Source organism: Dama dama, chromosome 4 (assembly GCF_033118175.1).
Source record: "Dama dama isolate Ldn47 chromosome 4, ASM3311817v1, whole genome shotgun sequence".
Taxonomy (NCBI): domain Eukaryota; kingdom Metazoa; phylum Chordata; class Mammalia; order Artiodactyla; family Cervidae; genus Dama; species Dama dama.
In genome coordinates this window covers 45027626-45048345 of record NC_083684.1, presented here as the reverse complement: position 1 = coordinate 45048345, position 20720 = coordinate 45027626, and the positions used below count along the sequence as shown (strand labels likewise).

General features: G+C 40.8%; 1 protein-coding gene across 1 annotated transcript in view; it reads right to left on the bottom strand.

Annotated features, from left to right (window-relative positions):
* The window catches only part of HYDIN (HYDIN axonemal central pair apparatus protein), a 501386-nt gene that overhangs the window by 108785 nt on the left and 371881 nt on the right, over positions 1–20720 (bottom strand). The window lies entirely within an intron of this gene.

Below are 20720 nucleotides of genomic sequence, written 5' to 3'. Positions count from 1 at the left end.
ATTTGCTGATTCATCGAAACTTGGATTCTGGGAGCGTCCATATAAGAGGGTGAAAATGGCCACTGACTGGATAAAAAGGTCCTGCAGGTATGCTTTATTTGGCTCATGTTTAATATTTTTTGAAATTACTGACAGCAGCAGAGGCTGATGGTGCACAGGCTAGGTGCACTAGGACGACGCACCCACCCCTGGGTGCTGTGGGTGCTGGTTACACCTTTCTCTGGAGCACTGCCCTGGCTCAGTGGGAGCTGCCTCACCCGCTCTGAGCTGCCTAGGAGGTTATGCTTTTCATCCCCAACAGTCTCAGCTATGCAGCTGTGTCCCACCTCAGCATGGGTGGGCAGTGGGAATCTGCCTTCCGGGTCCCGATGAAGGGCTAAGGCAGGCTGTCTTCCCCTTGTGCATGTCTGCAGTCCACCTCTCCCGCTCATGTGGCAGAGTGAGTGCTGAGTGCCGATGGGGAAGGTGCTGAGCAAGTCCCATCTGTTTCGTCTGTCATTTGCTTCCCAATGTGGAAAGATCAGCAAGTATGAGACCACAAAGCCGGGCAATAAATATGGAAATGTGGCTGAGGCTTTGTGTTTGTGCTCACAGAGGCTCTGAAATTTGCCTACTTTTAACGTGATTTAAAGTGATGATTATAATCTGCTCCCGTTAGCAGCAGGAATTGGAGGGGGGGGTGGTGCTATCTAATCTGGGGCAGTTTGCGAGGTGCAGTGTTGGAGGAAGGGCAGGAAGGAGGGAAAGAGAGACGGTGGTTTAAGAAATTGAGAGAAGCGTAGGTCAGATAGCTGAGAGGAAGAATGTGAATGTAAAAAAACCACCTGATAAGATCTAACAAGTAAAGATGTGTGGTTTGCTTAATGTAGCACAGATTATAAATTCAAGCAATGGAAATAGGAGGTATAATTGTAGGAGAAAATACCTCGACAACGAAATCAGTCTTGTTGAACAGCACACATTGATAACCTGGAATTGTTGGAACACCAGCTGGACCTCCAAACCACGCTAGGAGCACTGATGGGACACCAGTGGCTGCTGTGGGTCATTTTCTCATTTTGTTTTCATAATTAGGGGAGGGCAGGGAGCAGAAGGCCTGACCCTGAAGGGCTTTGTAAGTCTCACTAAGGAGCTGACTTTATCCTCAGGAATATGGGGAGTCTTCCAAAACGTTTTAAATGGGGAAGTGAAATGATCAGTAAGTTCATTTGGGCTGTAGAAAGGGGCAGGGATTTGAAGGGGACAGCCCTAGCATGACCAAACCTGTGAACCATGCCATGTACAGTGATGGAAAATCTAACCCAATGGGATGTTTTCTGTTTTTATATTATTATTATTTTTTTAACAAAGTAAGAATCAGGAAGCCCACACAGAAAACAGTGATAGACATTCAGACAAAAGATAATGGCAGTCTTGGTCAAGGAGGTGGAGATGGAGATGGAGACAGAGCAGGATGCCCCTGTGCAGATTAGGAGGTGGGACAGCAGGACCATGGCCCTGGGATGAGGAGCTCATCCTGAAAGACCACAGCCCAAGGTCCAGCTCCACTGCTGCCGCCTCCCCAGCCTGTCCATGAGCAAGGCTGAGTGGCTGGCTAGATAGAGGGGATGGAAATAGAACAGTGGAGGAGACGAGAGGGGCCACACTACAATCACCTGTGTTCCTCTTACATTTGGCAACTTTCCCCGCCCAATACCAAGAGGAAGAGGGAAGTGAAAACACTAAAAATCAAGTGGCAGGAGGATGAGCACCTCTCCTGTCGCTGTGGCTGCTATCCCCCCTCACCTGTCACACGTACCTCCACTGTGACCAGCCCTGACTCCCAACTCATTGACTCTCTAGTCTCCTTCACTGTCATCACTGTCAACAGCACTGTCATCACCATCATCTGCTACCATCTGGCACCTACACACTTTCTCACATGGAAAGCAGCCTGCCTGAGCCCTTTATTATGTCCCAGAATGCTTCCAACTGGCCTACCTGTTCTAAGGTAGAAGTTGGTGAGACACAACGGAACAGCTGAGACTCAAGTTTCTTATACTGTGTTTTTAAAGGTTCTCAAAAGGAGCTGCTGCTTCCAGAACAACGGATCTCCCTACAGCTATCCACCGAATCACCCATGGTTCTTTAAGAGCAACTTCCCTACCCAAAACTGTAAGAAATAAATGTCTGTTGTTTAAGCCACTCAGTCTGCGGTAGTTGTTTTAGCAGCCTGAATGGATTAAGACAGGCCCGAATAAAGTAATTGTAGCCAACAATTAGCATCTCTTACTCTCTCTCAACTATTATATTAAGCGCTTACTAAGGACTGCCTGTGTTTTAGTTGCTCAGTTGTGTCTGATTGTTTGGAACCCCATGAACTTAAGCCCACCAGACTCCTCTGTCCATGGAATTCTCCAGTCAAGAATACCGGAGTGGGTAGCCATTCCCTTCTCCAGGGAATCTTCCTGACTCAGGTGGCTCAGATGATAAAGAATCTTCCTGCAATGCAGGAGATTTGGGTTTGATCCCTGGATTGGGAAGAACTCCTGGAGAAGGGAATGGCTATCCACTCCAGAATTCTTGCCTGGAAAAGTCCATGGACAGAGAAGCTTGGTGGGCTACAATCCATGGGATCGCAATTAGTTGGACATGACTGAATGACTAATACTTTCACTTTCTTTTCAAGGACTGCCTAATTAAATCCTCACAGCAGGTTGATGAGGTAGGGATGATGATGGTCTTCAGTCTTCAGATGACAAAACTCAGACAGTAAGTCAGTGGCTGAGCTAAATCAGCCTGGCTCCAAAGCCGATGCTCTTCAAAGCTTTACTGGACAACAGAAGGCTCCTCCTTGGTTACTTCATGCCAGGCCATGCCCAAGTCAGTGACTCATAAAGTAGGCATTTTTTTTCTTCATTGTAAAAGTAATTGGAATCTACAAAATAAGGAACATATAGTGCATTGTCTAGAAGCTTTCCCTGGAAGAGAAGGGACCCATTCTGATTGTATCTAAATATGGAAAGCAAGACACAGTTGACCTTGCCCCTGAAGGGACTTCCTACAGTTTAGCTGGAAGGTAAGAGTGGAGGGGTGTGCCCAGAGTCTACTTTGATGCTCTCCAGAGGGATTTCCATGATAAATGACCACTTCTATAAAAGCTCCAGAAGGTGTCTCCACTGCTGCATGCTCTTAGGAAGGCTGCCAAATAGGTGAGCTGTGAAATCTCCCTTATAATTAGCGTCAAAGCTCTTCAGAAATATTTCCAAAACAGGATAGCTTTTAAAGTCAATTTCTTTTTTTTGAATTTTTAAGTTTTTTATTTTGTATTGGGGTATAGCCAATTAACAACATTGTGATAGTTTCAGGTGAACAATAAAACGACTTGACCATACATATACATGTATCCCTTCTCCCCTAAACTCCCCTCTCATCCAGGCTGCCATATAACATTGAGCAGAGTTCCCTGTGATCTGATTTATCCACATGTTTGTATTAATTAAGATTTCACAACTCCCCCAAAGCTAGCTATATCTACTAAGGACCAGATGTTTAAAAATTGTCAATTTCTTTAATGTCTGGCCCTTAGTAGATAAAGCTAGCTTTGGGGGAGTTGTGAAATATTAATTAATACAAACATGTGGATAAATCAGATCACCATATGAAGCAAGCAGATGTCATCCTAACTCAGGTTCAGATGTGCACCTATAACTTTCCACTGATTCCTTTAGAAGCCAGCTTAGTTCACACTGAATATCTAAAAGCCTGATGCCCTCCACTGAATTTGAGACATTGAGAAGATGCCTTAAAAGGAATGAATCTAAAACAAGGTAACTAGAATTCTTCTATAATAACATAAAAACAGTACTAGAAGTTTTAAAACACTCAGAATTGAAAAGGCAGCCCAGTTCATTTCTCTAGGGGGTAACGTATCTCAGGAAATTGGACTAAATGAAACTGCAACAGAAGCAGACTGCATGACTCCTCACATGGTGATCACTTTTAAGTTAAATATGAAGAGAGTGAAAAGTTGTCCATTTCTTGGACTGGAGTCACTTGCAGGCTGACTACAAAGGCAGGAACTTATTTCTGGAAGCTCAGACTTGAAACATGGTGTGAAACCCTCCCATTAGTCCCAGAGGCAAATGTGATCCCCTGTTTTTAGCTGGCCCATCATAGCAGGAGAGAAGATTCTAGATAAATGGGCTATGGGAGGCCTGGGGAGGGGGGCTTCCAGGGGCATAAGCATGGAGGATAAGCAGGACTGTTAGGGGCTGACCTCACATTGTTCTCTTTCATCAGGAGCTTCAGATTTACCAATAGTGTTATATTTATGATGAGGGTGATAAGATGTAGGTGTTGAATTCATTATTATTCTTAAGCTATGTGCATGTGTTATACATGCTTTTGCCTACATGATGTAACTTCACAATAAAACGACAGAATGTCAAGGAACATTGTGGAGAGAGAAAGGGCTTCAACTGGGTTTGAAATCATTACTGACCTTCTAGAGAGGCAATTTCAGTTAAGTGAGGGGCCAAAAGCCAGCTTAAATAGAATCATGGAGTGAAAGGGGTTACTAGTGTACTGTTTTCTTCTGTCTCCTCATACAGAGATGGTGGTTGACACAAGAGGATTAAGAGGAGGGCTTTTCAAGATGTGGAGCACTTGTGCTGAGGGCAAAAAGCTAGAGGGCTTACCAGAGAGAGATTACTGAAGGAGAGAAGCACAGATGGAAAGTCTGGCCTTGAAAAGCAACAGATGTCAGGAGAAGGAAATGAGATGATGAAAGCGGTAGCCTGAAGAAAAGCAGTATGTGGTGTGGGCTAGAGGGAAGCAAGCTGTCTAGCAGTGTGGTGGGAACCTGGAAGGAGGGATGCCTGAGTAATAGGGTAGCTAGGAGCTAAAAGAAAGGACCAATCCAGGAAACACTTTTGAGGAAAAACTGATGGCACATACTGACCAACTGGGCTGAGGACAGAAGCAGAACAAAAGAAAGATGGTATAGAACCAGATAGGCATAGTCTTGGGAATGTTCAGGATCAATGATCAGTGAGTGACACGTTGCTTTCCAAAGTAACTGTGTTGGTTTACATCCCTGTTATCAATGCATGTGCTTCTAACCTCCACACCCTCAACAACATTCAATATGGCCGTATTGCATTTAATATGGTGGGTGTGCAGTGGTGCCCAGCTGTTGTTTTAATTTCCATTTTCAAGATTACTAATAAGATGGAACATCTTTTGATACGCTTACTGGCCATTCAGATCTCTTCTGTGAAATAACTGTTCATTTCCTTCCTTTTAAAATGGAATAACATGTTTTTTCCTTCAAAGGCATGCTTCATGTATTATGTACTCTAATAATTTGAAGTTAATGTGTATGCTGAAACTTTTTTCAGTTTGTAACTTGTCTTTCATTCTTTTATGGTGTAAAAAGGAATAAAAGTTCTCAAATTTAAGGCAGAAACTATGAAAAGTTTCTTTAAGGTTCTGTGCTTTTTGTTATGTTGTTTAAGAAATTCCCCTTTACTCTGTTTGCAGATGACATGATCCTCTACATAGAAAACCCTAAAGACTCTACCAGAAAATTACTAGAGCTAATAAATGAATATAGTAAAGTTGCAGGATATAAAATCAACACACAGAAATCCCTTGCATTCCTATACATTAACAATGAGAAAACAAAGAGACATTAAGGAAACAATTCCATTCACCATTGCAACAAAAAGAATAAAATACTTAGGAATAAATCTACCTAAAGAAACAAAAGACCTATATATAGAAAACTATAAAACAGTGGTGAAAGAAATCAAAGAGGACACAAACAGATGGAGAAATATACCTTGTTCATGGATTGGCAGAATCAATATAGTGAAAATGAGTATACTACCCAAAGCAATCTATAGACTCAATGCAATCCCTATCAAGCTACCAACGGTATTTTTCACGGAACTAGAAATAATTTCACAATTTGTATGGAAATACAAAAAACCTCAAATAGCCAAAATAATCTTGAGAAAGAAGAATGGAACTGGAGGAATCAACCTGCCTGACTTCAGACTCTACTACAAAGCCACAGTCATCAAGACAGTACGGTACTGGCACAAAGACAGAAATATAGATCAATGGAACAAAATAGAAAGCTCAGAGATAAATCCACACACCAATGGACACCTTGTCTTTGACAAAGGAGGCAAGAATATACAATGGAGAAAAGACAATCTCTTTAACAAGTGGTGCTGGGAAAACCGGTCAACCACTTGTAAACAAATGAAACTAGAACACTTTCTAACACCATACACAAAAATAAACTCAAAATGGATTAAAGATCTAAACATAAGACCAGAAACTATAAAACTGCTAGAGGAAAACATAGGCAAAACACTCTCCAACATAAAACACAGCAGGATCCTCTATGACCCACCTCCCAGAATATTGGAGATAAAAGCAAAAATAAACAAATGGGACCTAATTAAAATTAAAAGCTTCTGCACAATAAAGGAAACTATAAGCAAGGTGAAAAGACAGCCCTCAGATTGGGAGAAAATAATTGCAAATGAAGCAACAGACAAAGGATTAATCTCAAAAATATACAAGCAACTCCTGAAGCTCAATTCCAGAAAAATAAATGACCCAATCAAAAAATGGGCCAAAGAACTAAACAGACATTTCTCCAAAGAAGACATACAGATGGCTAACAAACACATGAAAAGATGCTCAACATCACTCGTTATCAGAGAAATGCAAATCAAAACCACAGTGAGGTACCATTTCACGCCAGTCAGAAAGGCTGCTATCCAAAAATCTATAAGCAATAAATACTGGAGAGGGTGTGGAGAAAAGGGAACCCTTACACTGTTGGTGGGAATGCAAACTAGTACAGCCACTATGGAGAACAGTGTGGAGATTTCTTAAAAAACTGGAAATAGAATTGCCATATGACCCAGCAATCCCACTGCTGGGCATACACCCCGAGGAATTAAAAGAGACACATGTACCCCAATGTTCATCGCAGCACTGTTTATAATAGCCAGGACATGGAAGCAACCCAGATGTCCATCAGCAGAGGAATGGATAAGAAAGCTGTGGTACATATACACAATGGAATATTACTCAGCCATTAAAAAGAATACATTTGAATCAGTTCTAATGAGGTGGATGACACTGGAGCCTATTATACAGAGTGAAGTAAGCCAGAAAGAAAAATACCAATACAGTATACTAACGCATATATATGGGATTTAGAAAGATGGTCACGATAACCCTGTATGCAAGACAGCAAGAGTGACACAGATGTGTTGAACAGTCTTTTGGACTCTGTGGGAGAGGGTGAGGGCGGGATGATATGGGAGAATGGCATTGAAACATGTATATTATCATATGTGAAATGAATCGCCAGTCCAGGTTCAATGCATGATACAGGGTGCCTGGGGCTGGTGCACTGGGATGCAATGCACTGGGATGACCCAGAGGGAGGGGATGGCGAGGGAGGTGGGAGGGGGGTTCAGGATGGGGAATACATGTACACCCATGGCAGATTCATGTCAATGTATGGCAAAACCAATATAATATTGTAAAGTAAAAAAATAAATAAATAAAAAACCTGAAATTAAAAAAAAAAAGAAATTCCCCTTTATTCAGAGGTCATCAAGGCATCTTCTCACATTTTTTTCATATTTAAAGCTTGGACTTTTATATCTTTAGCCCATATGGAATTAATTTTTTGTATAGTATGAGTTTAGGAATGCATTTAGGCTTTTTTCCCTCCATAGACAGTGGATTGTCCCTAGATCATTCACTGAATATATCATTCCTTCTCCTTTGTTTTATGATTTCAACTTAGTTATGTTTCCATACATGTATGGGTCTGTTTCTGGACTCTATTCTGTTCTTTAGTCCATTTGCCTATCTGTGCACCAATACCACACTATTAAAATCACTATATTTTCATACTAATGTGTTATCCAATAGATAAAGACTTCCCACTTTGGAGGGACTTGACTAGTCTTGTCCCTTTGCTCTTGCATATATATTAATATTTTAGAATCAACCTGTTGGGATTTTGATTATAAGTGTATTGAAACTATAATTTTGGGGAGAAATATAACATCTTTAACAAATTGAGTCTTTTAAAGATCATAGTATGTCTCACCTTGCATTTACATCTTTTAAAATGAGTTTTAATAAAATTATTTTATACACAGAGATATTTGCAATTTTTGTTAAATTTATTCCCCTACATTTAAAAATTTGCATTCTCTTTTTTATTTGCTGCTGGTACACAGAAATGCATTTGGCTTTTATAACTCATACCCATCCATCATCCTCACTAAATTCTTTTCCTAATTCTAATAATCTGCTATGGATTATTTTGAGTTTTTATATAAGTAATCATAACATGGCAGTTTCATTTCTTTCTTTCCAAATCTAGCCCCTTTTATTTATTTTTGTATCTTCTTGCACTGGCCAGGCTCTTTAGTAAATTACTGAATAGAAATGCAACTTTGTCTTTTTTGTGATATTAAAGGAAATAATTTTAACATATTATTGTTTTTCAAGTTCTCCTTGATTGAGTTGAGGAATTTTCCCATGGACAGTTGTTTAGCTTTATTAAATGGTTTTTCCTTAATCTATTGAAAGGACCATATTTCTTTAAAATAGTAAAGTGATGAATGTTGAGATTTTTCATATCTTGAATCAACCTTGCATTCCTGGAATAAGCCCAACTTGGTCATGATATTCCATCTTTTTATCCTTTCCTGGGTTCAGTTTGCTAACATTTTGGTGGATACTCTGCATTCACATTTTTAAATTAATGAGTGATAATAACATGAAATATTTATGTCTCTGATCTGGCTTAATTGGTGTTGGCTAGTTTAGTTTCAAAAAATGACTTAAGTAATACTTTCTCTTTTATTTCTCAAGTGTTATGTAAGTTTGTGAGTTGTGTAAGCAAAGGAAACCATCAACAAAATGAAAAGACATACTAAATGGAAGAAAAATACTTGCAAATGATATCACCAATAAGCAGTTAATACCCAAAATATATAAACAGCTCATACAACTCAACATCAGAAAAACAAACAACTTGACTTAAAAATGGGCAGAATACCTGAATAGACATTTTTCCAAAGAGGACACGCAGATGTCCAACAGGCACACAAAGAGATGTTCAACATCATTAATTATCAGAGAAATGCAAATTTTTGAAACCATAATGAGCGATCACTGCACACCTATCAAAAGAGTTATAAAAAGGAACACAAATAACAAATGCTGGAAAGGATGTGAAGAAAAGGGAATCCTCAAATACTGCTGATGGAAACATAAGTTGATGCAGCCATTGTGAAAAACAGTATGGAGGTTTCTCAAGAAACTAAAAACAGAACTATCGTTATGACCTGCCAATTCCATTCCCAGGTATATATTGGAATTAAACAAAAACATGAATTTGAAAAGATACATGTACCTCAGTGTTCACAGCATCATTATTTACAATTGCCAAGATACAGAAGCAACCTAAGTGTCCATCAACAAATCAATGGATAAAGATGTGGTGTGTGTGTGTGTATATATATATATATATATATATATATATATATATATATGTATATGTATACACACACACATATATATATAATACTTCTCAGCCATAAAAGAAGGAAATTTTGCCATTTCCAACAACATGGATGGATAACAACATTATGCTAACTGAAATAAGTCACACAGAGAAAGACAAATACTATGTGATATCATATTTGAGGAATCTAAAAAATACAACAAACTAGTGAATATAACAAAAAAGAAACAGAGTCACAGATATAGAGAACAAAATAGCGGTTACCAGTGGGGAGAGGGAAGATGGGATGGGCAGTATTGGGGTAGGGAAGTAAAAGTTAGAAACTATTATGTATAAAATAAACTACAAGGACATACTGTATAACATGGAAAACATAGCTAATATTTTATAATAACTATTAATGGAGTATAGCCTTTAAAATTGTGAATCACTATATTATACACCTGTAATTTACACAATATTATACATCAACTGTACTTCAATAAAAGAATAAGTAATATAAAAATAATTTGTGTAAGTTTGGAATTATTTATTCCCTGAATACTTGGAAAAACTTGCTTTTGTCTATCAGGACTAGTGTTTCATTATAGAAAGACTTGAAACTATTCAATTTCTTCAATGATTAAAAGAGACCATTTGGATTTCTTTTTTTAAAGTTAGTTTTCAAAAGTTGTATTTTTCTAAGAATTTATCCATTTTATCCAATTTTTCAAAATTTTCCATAAAGTTACTCAGGAAAATTTCAGCTTTTTAATATCTGCTACAATTGTAGTTATGTCACTTGTGTATTCCTAGCAATAGTTGTGTCTTTTTTTTTTTTTTTTGATTAGTCTTGCTTGAATCTATCAATTTTATTGATAGTCTCTTCAAATAGCCAACTCCTGGCTTTGTTGATTCTTTGCATTTTATTTAATTTTCTCTTTCATTAGTTTCTGGTCATACATTTAGTTTTTCCTTTTGTCTATTCTCTTTGACTTTATTTATTATCTATTTACCCAACTTCTAAAGGTGTAAATGTTCAACTCAATTTTCAGCCTCCCTTCTTTTGTAACATAAGCATCTAAAGTAGAGTTTGTCAATGGCAGCACTATCAATATTTTGAATAGCTAATTCTTTGTTGTTGGGGGCTGTCCTGTGTATTCAAAAATGCTGAGCAGCATGCCTGGCCTGTCCCCACAGAATGGGTGAAAATATTTGGAAACAAAGTGACTGACAAGGGATTAATCACCAAAAGATACAAATAGCTCATGCAGTTCTAAGTCAAAAAACCAAACAACCCAATCAAAAAATGGGGAGATCTAAATAGACATTTCTCCAAAGAAGATATACAGATGACCGAAAAGCATATGAAATTCAGCATCACTAATTACCACTAGAAATGCAAATAAAAACTATGAGGTGTAACCTTACACGAGTCAAAATTTCCATCATCAAAAAATCTATAAACAGTAAGTGCTGAAAAGGGTGTGGAGAAAAAGGGACCCTCCTACACTGCTTGTGGGAATGTAAACTGGTACAACCACTATAGAGAACAGTATGGAGATTCCTTAAAAAACAGAACTACCATATGATGCAACAATCTCACTCCCAGGCATATATATCTGAAGAAAACCATACTTCAAAAAGACACATGCACCCCAATGTTCACTGCAGTACTATTTACAGTAACCGAGACATGGAAGTTACCTAAATGTCCATCAACAGAGGAATGGATAAAGATGTGGTACATACATATAATGGAATATTTACTGAGTCACAAAAGAACAAAATAATGCCATTTGTAGCAAAATGGATACACCTAGAGATGATCACACCAAAGACAAAGATAAATATCATATGATATCACTCATATGTGGAATCTAATTTTTAAAAAAGATACTAATAAACTTATTTACAAAACAAATAAGACTTATAGATATTGAAAACCAAAGGGGAAGCATGGGGAGGTGCAGGGACAAATCAGAAGTTTGGGATTAACATACACATACTACTATATAGTGGAGAAGGAAATTACAACCCACTCTAGTATTCTTGCCTGGAAAATCCCATGGACAGAGGAGCCTGGCAGGTTACAGTCCATGGCGTCACAAGAGTTGGACACGACTTAGTGACTAAACCACCAACCACCACTACTATATTAAAGATAGATAACCAACAAGGACCTACTGTATAGCCATAAGAAACTCTACTCAAATTCTGTGATAACCTATATGAGAAAAGAAGATGAAAAAGAATGAATGTATGTTTATACATAACTGAATCACCTGAAACTAACACAACATTGTAAATCAAATATAATCCAATAAAAATTTTTTATAACTACACTTTAGCTTTTATTACCACTATTTTTTTTCCATCCTCATTCAATCTGTTGTTCTTATTTACTAAGTTGTGTCTGACTCTTTGTGACCCCGTGGACTATAGCCCACTATGCACCTCTGACCATGGGGTTTTCCCGGAAAGAATACTGGAGTGGGTTGCGATTTCCTTCTCCAGAGGCTCATCCTAACCCAGGGATCAAACCCACATCTTCTGCATTGCAGGTGGATTCTTTACTGCTGAGCCGCCAAGGAAGGAAGCCCATCATTCAATCTAAGTATTTACTAAATTTCATTGTGAGTTTTTTCACCCTAGATTATTCAGAAGTGTATTTTAAAATGTCTAAGCCTATGTACTTGTTTGTTTGTTTTTAAATATCTATTTTTTATCAATTTCTAAATATTTGTTGACATTTGCTTCAAGCCCTAGAACATGGTAATTTTTCATAAATGTTCCATAGGACTGGATGAGTTTTTTCTTAGTGGGATGTTCAACATATATCAATTATATCGAGCCTGTTAATTGTGTTCAAGTTGTCTGCAGCAGAGTTGTCTAAAAAAACTTTCTGCCGTGATGAAACGTTCTATATCTGTGGTATTAAATACAATAACCACTAACCACATGAGGCTTTCGGCACTTAAAATGTGGCGAGCATGACTAAGGAGCTGCATTTTTAATTAAAAAAATTTTAATTTAAATAGCTACATGAGCCTTGGTGGCTGCTCCATGGGGCAATGCAAACAATAGAGTCTTACGGATTTTCTGTCTGCTTGAGAGAGTGTTATTAAAGACAGTGGGTGGGTTTGTCTACTTCTACTGTGGTCCTCTGAGTATCTTTTTGAAGTATTTTGAAGTTATGTTTTGAGACATGTGGGGTTTAGATTTATTATATCTTTCTGGTGAACTGAACTTTTAAAAAATGACCTAGTAACTTTCGTGATCTCTAGCAATGCTTTTTTTGTTTTAAAGTCTATTTTTACAGTTGCCAGGGCGGGGGTGGGGGGAAGCGGGGAGGGGAGGGATACATTGGGAGATTGGGATTGGCATATACACACTACTATACAGAAAAGAGATAACTAATAAGGACCTATTTTATAGCACAGGGAACTCTACTCAACACTCTGTAATGACCTATATGGGAAAAGAATCTAAAATTTTCAAGAGTGAATATATGTATGTGTATAACTGATTCACTTTGCTGTGCAACAGAAACAACATTGTAAACCAACTCTTCACCAATAAAAATTTAAAAATGATAATAGAAAATTAAGTATATTTTAACTGACGTGTTATAGGTTTGTCACAACTCCCCCTCAAGATATGCCTGTTTTATCTTTTCCCATCCTTTTACATTAACATGTCCATATTTTTCAGATACCTCTTTTTAAAATAAGTGTAAAATCCAGAAGTGCAGCCATTTTCTTAGTTAGTTTAATTTACATTGATTTCAATTACTGATACATTTGGGTTTATTTTGTAATTCTTAAAAATTTTCTCTGTATCTTCTCCATGTCACCCCTTCCCCTAATTTTTAAATTTATCTTTGGATTGACTGTAATTGTCTCCTTCACTTTTTCCCTCTTCTGGAACAATTCAAAGACCTAAAATCTGTGATTTCTCCTCTTCCACAGTGAACAGTATTTCAGTCCTATATGATATTTATCCCCCAGATTTTACATTACTATTATCATTTTATGTAGTTAACGGAGTTTAAGTTTACCCATAATGTACCATTTTCTTAGTTCAGAAATCTTTCTTGAATCTTAGATATTATATCAGATAATTTTCCTTCTTTCTTAAGTATTCCCATAGAAGTGTCTTTAATGAGTCTGCCCCTCCTTTAATGGGCCTGCTGATAATGACCTCTTGCAGTTTCAGTTATTCTAAGGACTGCTATTTCCGTTTCACAGTAGCCCATGTCACTCTCTTACTTTAAACCCTTCCATAGCTTTTCACTACATTTTGAAAAAAAATCAAATTTCTTAGCATGACCTGACTGGCCCTGCAGAACCTTCTAGTCATATTGTTATCATATTCTTGGCTTGTGGGCTTCTGATATCATGACCTTTTTACTCTTCGAATGTTTATTCATACATTTGCTGATTTAAACTTTTTAAATTAAAGACTGTTATGAGCTGAATTCAAGGTCTCCCTTGAAATACTATGTTGAAGTTCTAACCCCCAGTACCTCTGCCCCACTGCTCAGGGGATATTCTTAGGTCAACTGCCCCTCAACCCTCAGCCATACATGACTCAGAAGAACAGGTCACAGGACATCCTGAACTGGTGAGGGAGGCCGCGGAAGTTCTGGTTATGAGTCTCACCCCCTGTTCCTTCAGGCCTCCACTCTCTTTCTTAATCTCATCTAGACTAATCCTTTAGGTGTGCTGTCTACTTCCTGCCAGCATCAGCTTATGGTGGTTTGTTACAGCAGCAAAAGGAAACTAATACAGGTGAAGGGTTAGTCCCTGCTGGCCCTGGATTCATTCTTTGGGCTGTAAAATCATCATTCTGGCTCAAGTACAAGCAGGGGGAGAATTAGGGCAAAAAGGAGGTGTGGGAGGGGCATAAGAGCTTGACTTGGCACTTTGCCTGAAGCCATCTGTGGCCACTTCTGTTCCCTTTTCTGACCTTCTTGCTCCCTCAACAGAGCTGCTTGCCCTCTAGCCCTCAGGCTCCATAATTTCTTGTACAAACTTCCTTGAAGGCAGAAAAGAAAAAACTATGACTGCAGAAGTTTAAAGGATTCCACTAGGTTCAGGGCCTGTGGGGAAGAGAGAGGGTTATTTATGAAAGGGACAAATGCTCAGGCCAGCAAGAGATAACCTGTGGCCCTCAGGCTCTGTAGCTTCTGACTGATTTCAGGAGAAGGTATCTCCAAGCCAACTCTGGGACCCTGCTTCTCAAATACGTCCCGTGTTTGCACTGGGGTGCCAATCCACTGATTTCCTCAATAAAAGAATGACTGTAACACCTGACACTTCCTGATCATTTATTACATGATGGGTGAAGATCTAAGAACTCTGAGTAGGGGTGGAGTCAATCCTCACCACGTCCATATGTGGGAGGTGCCATTACAACTGCCCTCGTTTCAGATGAGGAAGCCGAGGCTCAGGGACCCTCAGCCATCCACCAAGTCAGGTGGGGCAGGTGGCTGAGGGGAGGCTGCCTCAGAGGCCAGGCTCTCAGCATACTGAGCAGCCCTGGAAGGCTGGGGTGCAAGGATACCCAGTGCCTGCCCCAGGGGACTCAATAAAATTATTTTTGTTTTGAAAGAAAAATAAAGACTCATTTTATTTTCCTCCTAAATACTTTTGTTTTCTTGATTGGGCCCTTGGGCAAAGCAAGGGCCTGTCCTTGGCCGTGAGTCTGGGCTTACCTGGCTGTGGAGAGGAGTGGTGGGGAGGACAGGGAGGCAAGCTGGGCCTGGCCATCCTGCCCACACTCGGACTGCGGCCTGTGAAGGCTCGGCTTCAGCCTTGATGAATGTGGCCTGGTACAGGGAAGTGAGTTTCTATCCTTTAGAAGGAAAATGAGTCCGAGTCCATTATCTTCGTGTCTAAAGATCCTGTGGTTCTAACACTTTAGGGTCCTGGGGAGGGTTTCACTTTGCAGCCCTTGGTGGGAAGCAACAGAGAAGGAGGAACCCTTTGAGACTTGAAAACAGCCACCAATTGCAGATTTTTCTTTCAAGTGTCATCTCGGAGACACACGCACTTCATAAACATTTAGTGCTCACAACAACTCTTTTCGGTTTCTGCATTACCCCCTTTTACAGGTAAGTAAACTAGGGCACAGAGTCGCACCTTTAGGAGGACAGACCTAGGATTCTAACCAGCCATGTCCAATTCCACAGCCCAGGACCTCAGCTACCACTGACTCCATGTCTTTAAAAAGTTCCACTTTCAAGGCAAGAGAAAGTGAGGGGTGATGAAGAAACAGACAGAAGCCTCCAGGCAAGGAGAGTCCCTCTATTGCACTTCCAGCCCTTCCACTCTCCTCTTACGATCACAATATTGGATAAATGATGCTCACCACAGAAAAATCGGTGTGAGAACAACACATGTTCTTTTGCTGTCAGGCTGGGCTCCCTTAGGCTCTTGTATCTGATTTATTTATAATCTGATTTGGAAATGAAAAGGCAAAGTAGTCCTTGGGGACCATGTGGCCCACATGCTCGAAGTTCTAAGATTGCGTCAGCCTGAGCTCTTAGTCTGGGCACAGATGCCAGCTGGGCCACCATCTGCTTGGCTCTCTCTGGTCTCTTCAGAGCAAAGCCTGGTTTGAGTGTGGGTGCTCCTTTGCTCTCCTTCTACATGGATGCCATGAAACATCATGTTCTTATCCAGCTGAGCAGTCAGGCCAAAGAAAGGGTACATTCCTACAGCACTGGTGAGGCCGGCAGCCATGCCCAGCCATGATATGTCACCCCAGCTTCCTCACTACACGTGAGTAACTGGACTGTCATCTACCAGAGTCAGTCTAGAACCCTGCCATGCATAGGGACGGCACATAGATGAGTGGGTTTCAGACAATGGCAGGCTTACAGAGTGCTTACCAAACATACTTGCCCACTTCACTTCTTTGTTCTTAGGTGTGACATGAGATGGAAACATTTTTGGAACAAAAATTATGTTCAAACAAGAGAGATGCTTTGAATGCCTGAGTCAGAATTGCCTACAAAATCTCACACATACACACAAACTCCCAAATGCACAGACACGTGCCTGCACACATGTATACACACACACACACACACACACACACACTCCCTTGGGTGTGATACATGCGTGCTGTGACAGGCAGGAATATTGACAGTGTTGCGGTCTCCTCGTATCCTGTCTGATAAAAAAGAAAATCCTCTTTTATGCTTTTGTTTCTTTTATTAGTTGTGAGGGTTAGAGGAATTCTGATTGGCAAAGAAAGGTTTGTGTTGGTATATCTGATAAAACTGACCTTTAGTCAATGAGTGCTTCGTGTTTTTCCAACGGGCTGTACAGACAGAGTCTGTCTGGACAGCAAGTGGCATTTTTTTCTATGCAAGGTGACATTTATGCCTTGAACCTTTCCATTTGGCAGGTGCCAGGAAGCTGACAGAAGAGAATGTTAAACCAGTTATGAAATGACTCTCCTCTCACTACAAACACCAGGGGCAGGGAGAGAAGTTGATTAATTACAAAATATGCTTTGAGGACTCACTCTGTGCTATGGACTATGCTGGCCCAGGGATAAAGAGGCCATAGATCAGATGTGCTCCCTAGTCTCACAGGGATTATGAGCCAGCAGGAGAGTTGAACATTAGCCGGAGTTCAAATGTGATGAGTCATGGAGGAGACAGGCTACCGGTGCCTATGACAGGGGACCTCCAGTAGGGAAGGGTCTTAGAGGAGGCTTCTCAGGGAAGGAAGTTTAAGCTGAGACTTGACGAGGCAGCTTACCAAACATACTTGCTAGGTGAGGAGCAGGTAGAGCTTCCAGCAGAGAGAAGGCGTGAGGCAACAACAGCACTGGGGAGGAAAGAGGCTGGCATGTGAGCAAACAGAAAGATGTCAAGGTGGCAGCAGACAGCAAAGTGCGGAAAACTTGGAGAGGAATGCAGGGGTGGTAGGTACATGTTGAGCCTGGAAGAATACAGTGAGTATTTTGTACTTTATCTGAAGAAGCATGGGTGTCCTCAGAGGCTGAAAACTATGGCAGTGACGTGCTCATCACTTGGCTGTGTAGGGGCTGATAGACTGTGGCCCAGGAGTGGAGACAGAGAGCTCGGTCAGAGGCTGTCACAATGGTCCAGGCAAGAGGCAAGGGTACCTTTAGTTAGTGTAGAGTAGGTAAGATTTGGTGATGGATTTGATGGGGTATGTGGGATAAGAAAGAGGAAGAAATCTGGATGCCTCCCAGGAGGACAGTGGGGTCATTTACTGGAACAGGGGCCATGGGGGAGAAGCAGGGAGGGGGTGGAGCCTGAGCTTGGGGTGGGGCACACTGGACTTGAGTCACCTGTGAAACAGCCAAGAGGAGAAGTCAAGAAGGCAGACTTGCAACTCCGAGGGTTCTAGGAAGAGATACACATTCAGAAGCCTCTGCCACAGGAGCTAAGTGAAGCTGTAGGTGGTGCGACCCCAGGAGGAGCAGAGGGCCTAGGAGGCAGCCCTGTGCCCCCACAACTCCAGCTGTTGCTGGCCAAGAGCTGCAGAGTAGTCAGTTGAGGGGACAAGAGGAAAAGCAGGAGAGTATGGTGCTATTAAAGATATGAAAGGAATTGCGTTTCAGGAAGGAAGGGTTGGACAACTGTGCTGAATGCTGCTAAGGGTTATTTTTCCAAGAAAACCTGTCTCTGTCACTCTCCTGATTACAAATCTCACCAGTGCCTCCAAGAAAGAGTCTAAGGTCCTTAAGATGGAATCCCAGGCCTCTCACGTGCTTCCGCCAGTCTGCCTGCCCAGACTCCTCTCCCCAGCTGCCCCCTACCGATGAAGTCTGTGCTGCATGTGGCCCCTGTGGACACTGACAAGTGTGTACCATCTGCTTTCCCTGCATTCCTCCCCCCGTATTGCAGCTTTTGTCTGGAGGTGTGCCCCACTCCCACCCTTTCAGTCCATGTGGTTCTGAGTCACCAGGGCAGCCCTTGGCATGCGGCATGCAACCAGGTCAACACTAATCAAGTGCTTCACCCTCTCCTGACAGGGACTGGGGAGGGGAGGGGACAGGAGAGGTGATTTAAGATGGTCCAATCAGAGTGAATTTCCTGGAAGTTCTGGGACCAAGGCTCATCTTCCTTTCCAGTGGCTCACAATCGCACAGACATGGCCCAGGGAGTGCTGGCAGCACTGAGATCACGACTAACATGTGAAGGAGAGCAGAGCTGAGACAGGGAGGCTGGCACCAGGGACATGCTTTGAGTCTTTCCTGTAAGCCATGCCAGAAGCCAAAATGCACTTGGAATTTTGAGCTCTGGGAACCAGTGAATGAACTCTGTTTTTCATTTTTACATAAGAGCCAGGTTCCCTGTCACTTGCGACAGGATCCATGAATCCTAACTTCTATACGTGCTATTTCTGTAACTGAGAATGTCTCCCTGCTTCTCTGACTGGAGCATTTACCTGTGCTTCTCAGTGCAGCCTTCTCTGACTCCTGTGAGCATTCATCCCCGTGGCCTCTCATACAGCCTGGCACTACCCACCCACCGTGGTTTACACACCTGCTTCCCCAACAGCCTCAGTCCAGGGGTCATGTCTTACTTCTGTATCTCTGATGCCTCACCAAGTATTTGGTGTATAAGAGTCACTTATCAAATGGTTTCTGAGAGACTCTCTGAATGAACAAATGAAATATAAGCAAGAGGCTCAATATCAAGATATTAGAAGATAAAGAAGAAAGGGAAACAAAGGTCAAATGAGTGCTTAAGCCAATGAAAAATTAAGTGCATCACCTCCAGTACTGGCCAAGTACATTTCCAAAATGTCATTATTTTAAATTATGGAAATGGCTTCTTTTTTTTTTTATTATTATTATTTTTTTTTCCCAGTGGGTTTTGTCATTGATATGAATTGATATTGTCAATTGTCATTGATATGAATCAGCCATGGATTTACATGTATTCCCAATTCCGATCCCTCCTCCCAAAAGAATGAAACTAGAACACTTTCTAACACCATACACAAAAATAAACTCAAAATGGATTAAAGATCTAAATGTAAGACCAGAAACTATAAAACTCCTAGAGGAAATGGCTTCTTGAAAACAAAAAAATAAATAAAGCATGGCCCCTGCTCCCAGATGGAATAAATTCATTTAGCTGTGTTACATCAGAATAACTTCATACAATCTGGTATTTGAAACTCATTAGGTTGGGTTGACTGAGTTTTCCATAATTATTTTAAACGTTTACCATCTACAAAACTTCATCCCAAACCTGAACAGTCAGTCTTTGGCACCTAAACGAGTAGGCTCCCTCACTCAGGCCCTGAACCAGCTTCAGTGCTACACTGGGTTATCATCAAATGTTTATGGAAGACATCCAGAGCAAGCCATAGTTACCATGGAAACAGGCACGCTAAAGGAAAGGATGGCTGTCATACACAAGATGGGGACTGTGTATAGGAAGCATCGACTAGCCAAGAGACAACATGAGATATTCCCAGTTAAGAATGGTCATTTATATTCAGGTGTTGAAAACTGTCCAAGCTGTCCAAACACCCAACAAGGAAACACGCAGAAGCCTGTTCATCCTGGCCACCAATGTGGCTTTTGATCCAGACGAAACTGTTATTAAGGCCTGAATGAAATAGGCTGTTTCCGTTTCTGCAAAGAAGTGTTTTTCAAATTAAGTTGAATTTAGCTTCTAATTGACTAGGAGAGACACTTCTAAACCTAAATGTTGTGAAGAAACCTTTTCCCTTTCAGTGCTCGCCATCTCCCTCACACACTCCCACATATGAGTATATGCCTATACACATAATGTACATTCATGGGCCAGAACAAAACCCATTGAAATATGCAGAAGGTAGAGTTCAGAGAAGCACATGCCTCATGTATTGTCCTACTCGGTTTGCGCCTTGGGTTTGAAATGCTTATTAAGGAAACTCGACAAAGACTATTTTTAGTGATAAATCTCTAAAGATCCAACCACTAGATTCAAAATTAGAGCAGGCTTAGGTATATCACTTTGTTCATCTAGTGGCAATGGGCATTTTATCTGCTTTTCCTGTGAAACCTAGGATGGATCATGGCTTTTTGTTCCTCTGTCAGTGATTAGTTGTAGAACTTTATCCCAACTGAGAGTATTATTGAGGGCTTCCCTGGTGGTCCAGCAGTTAAGAATCTGCCAGCCAATGCAGGC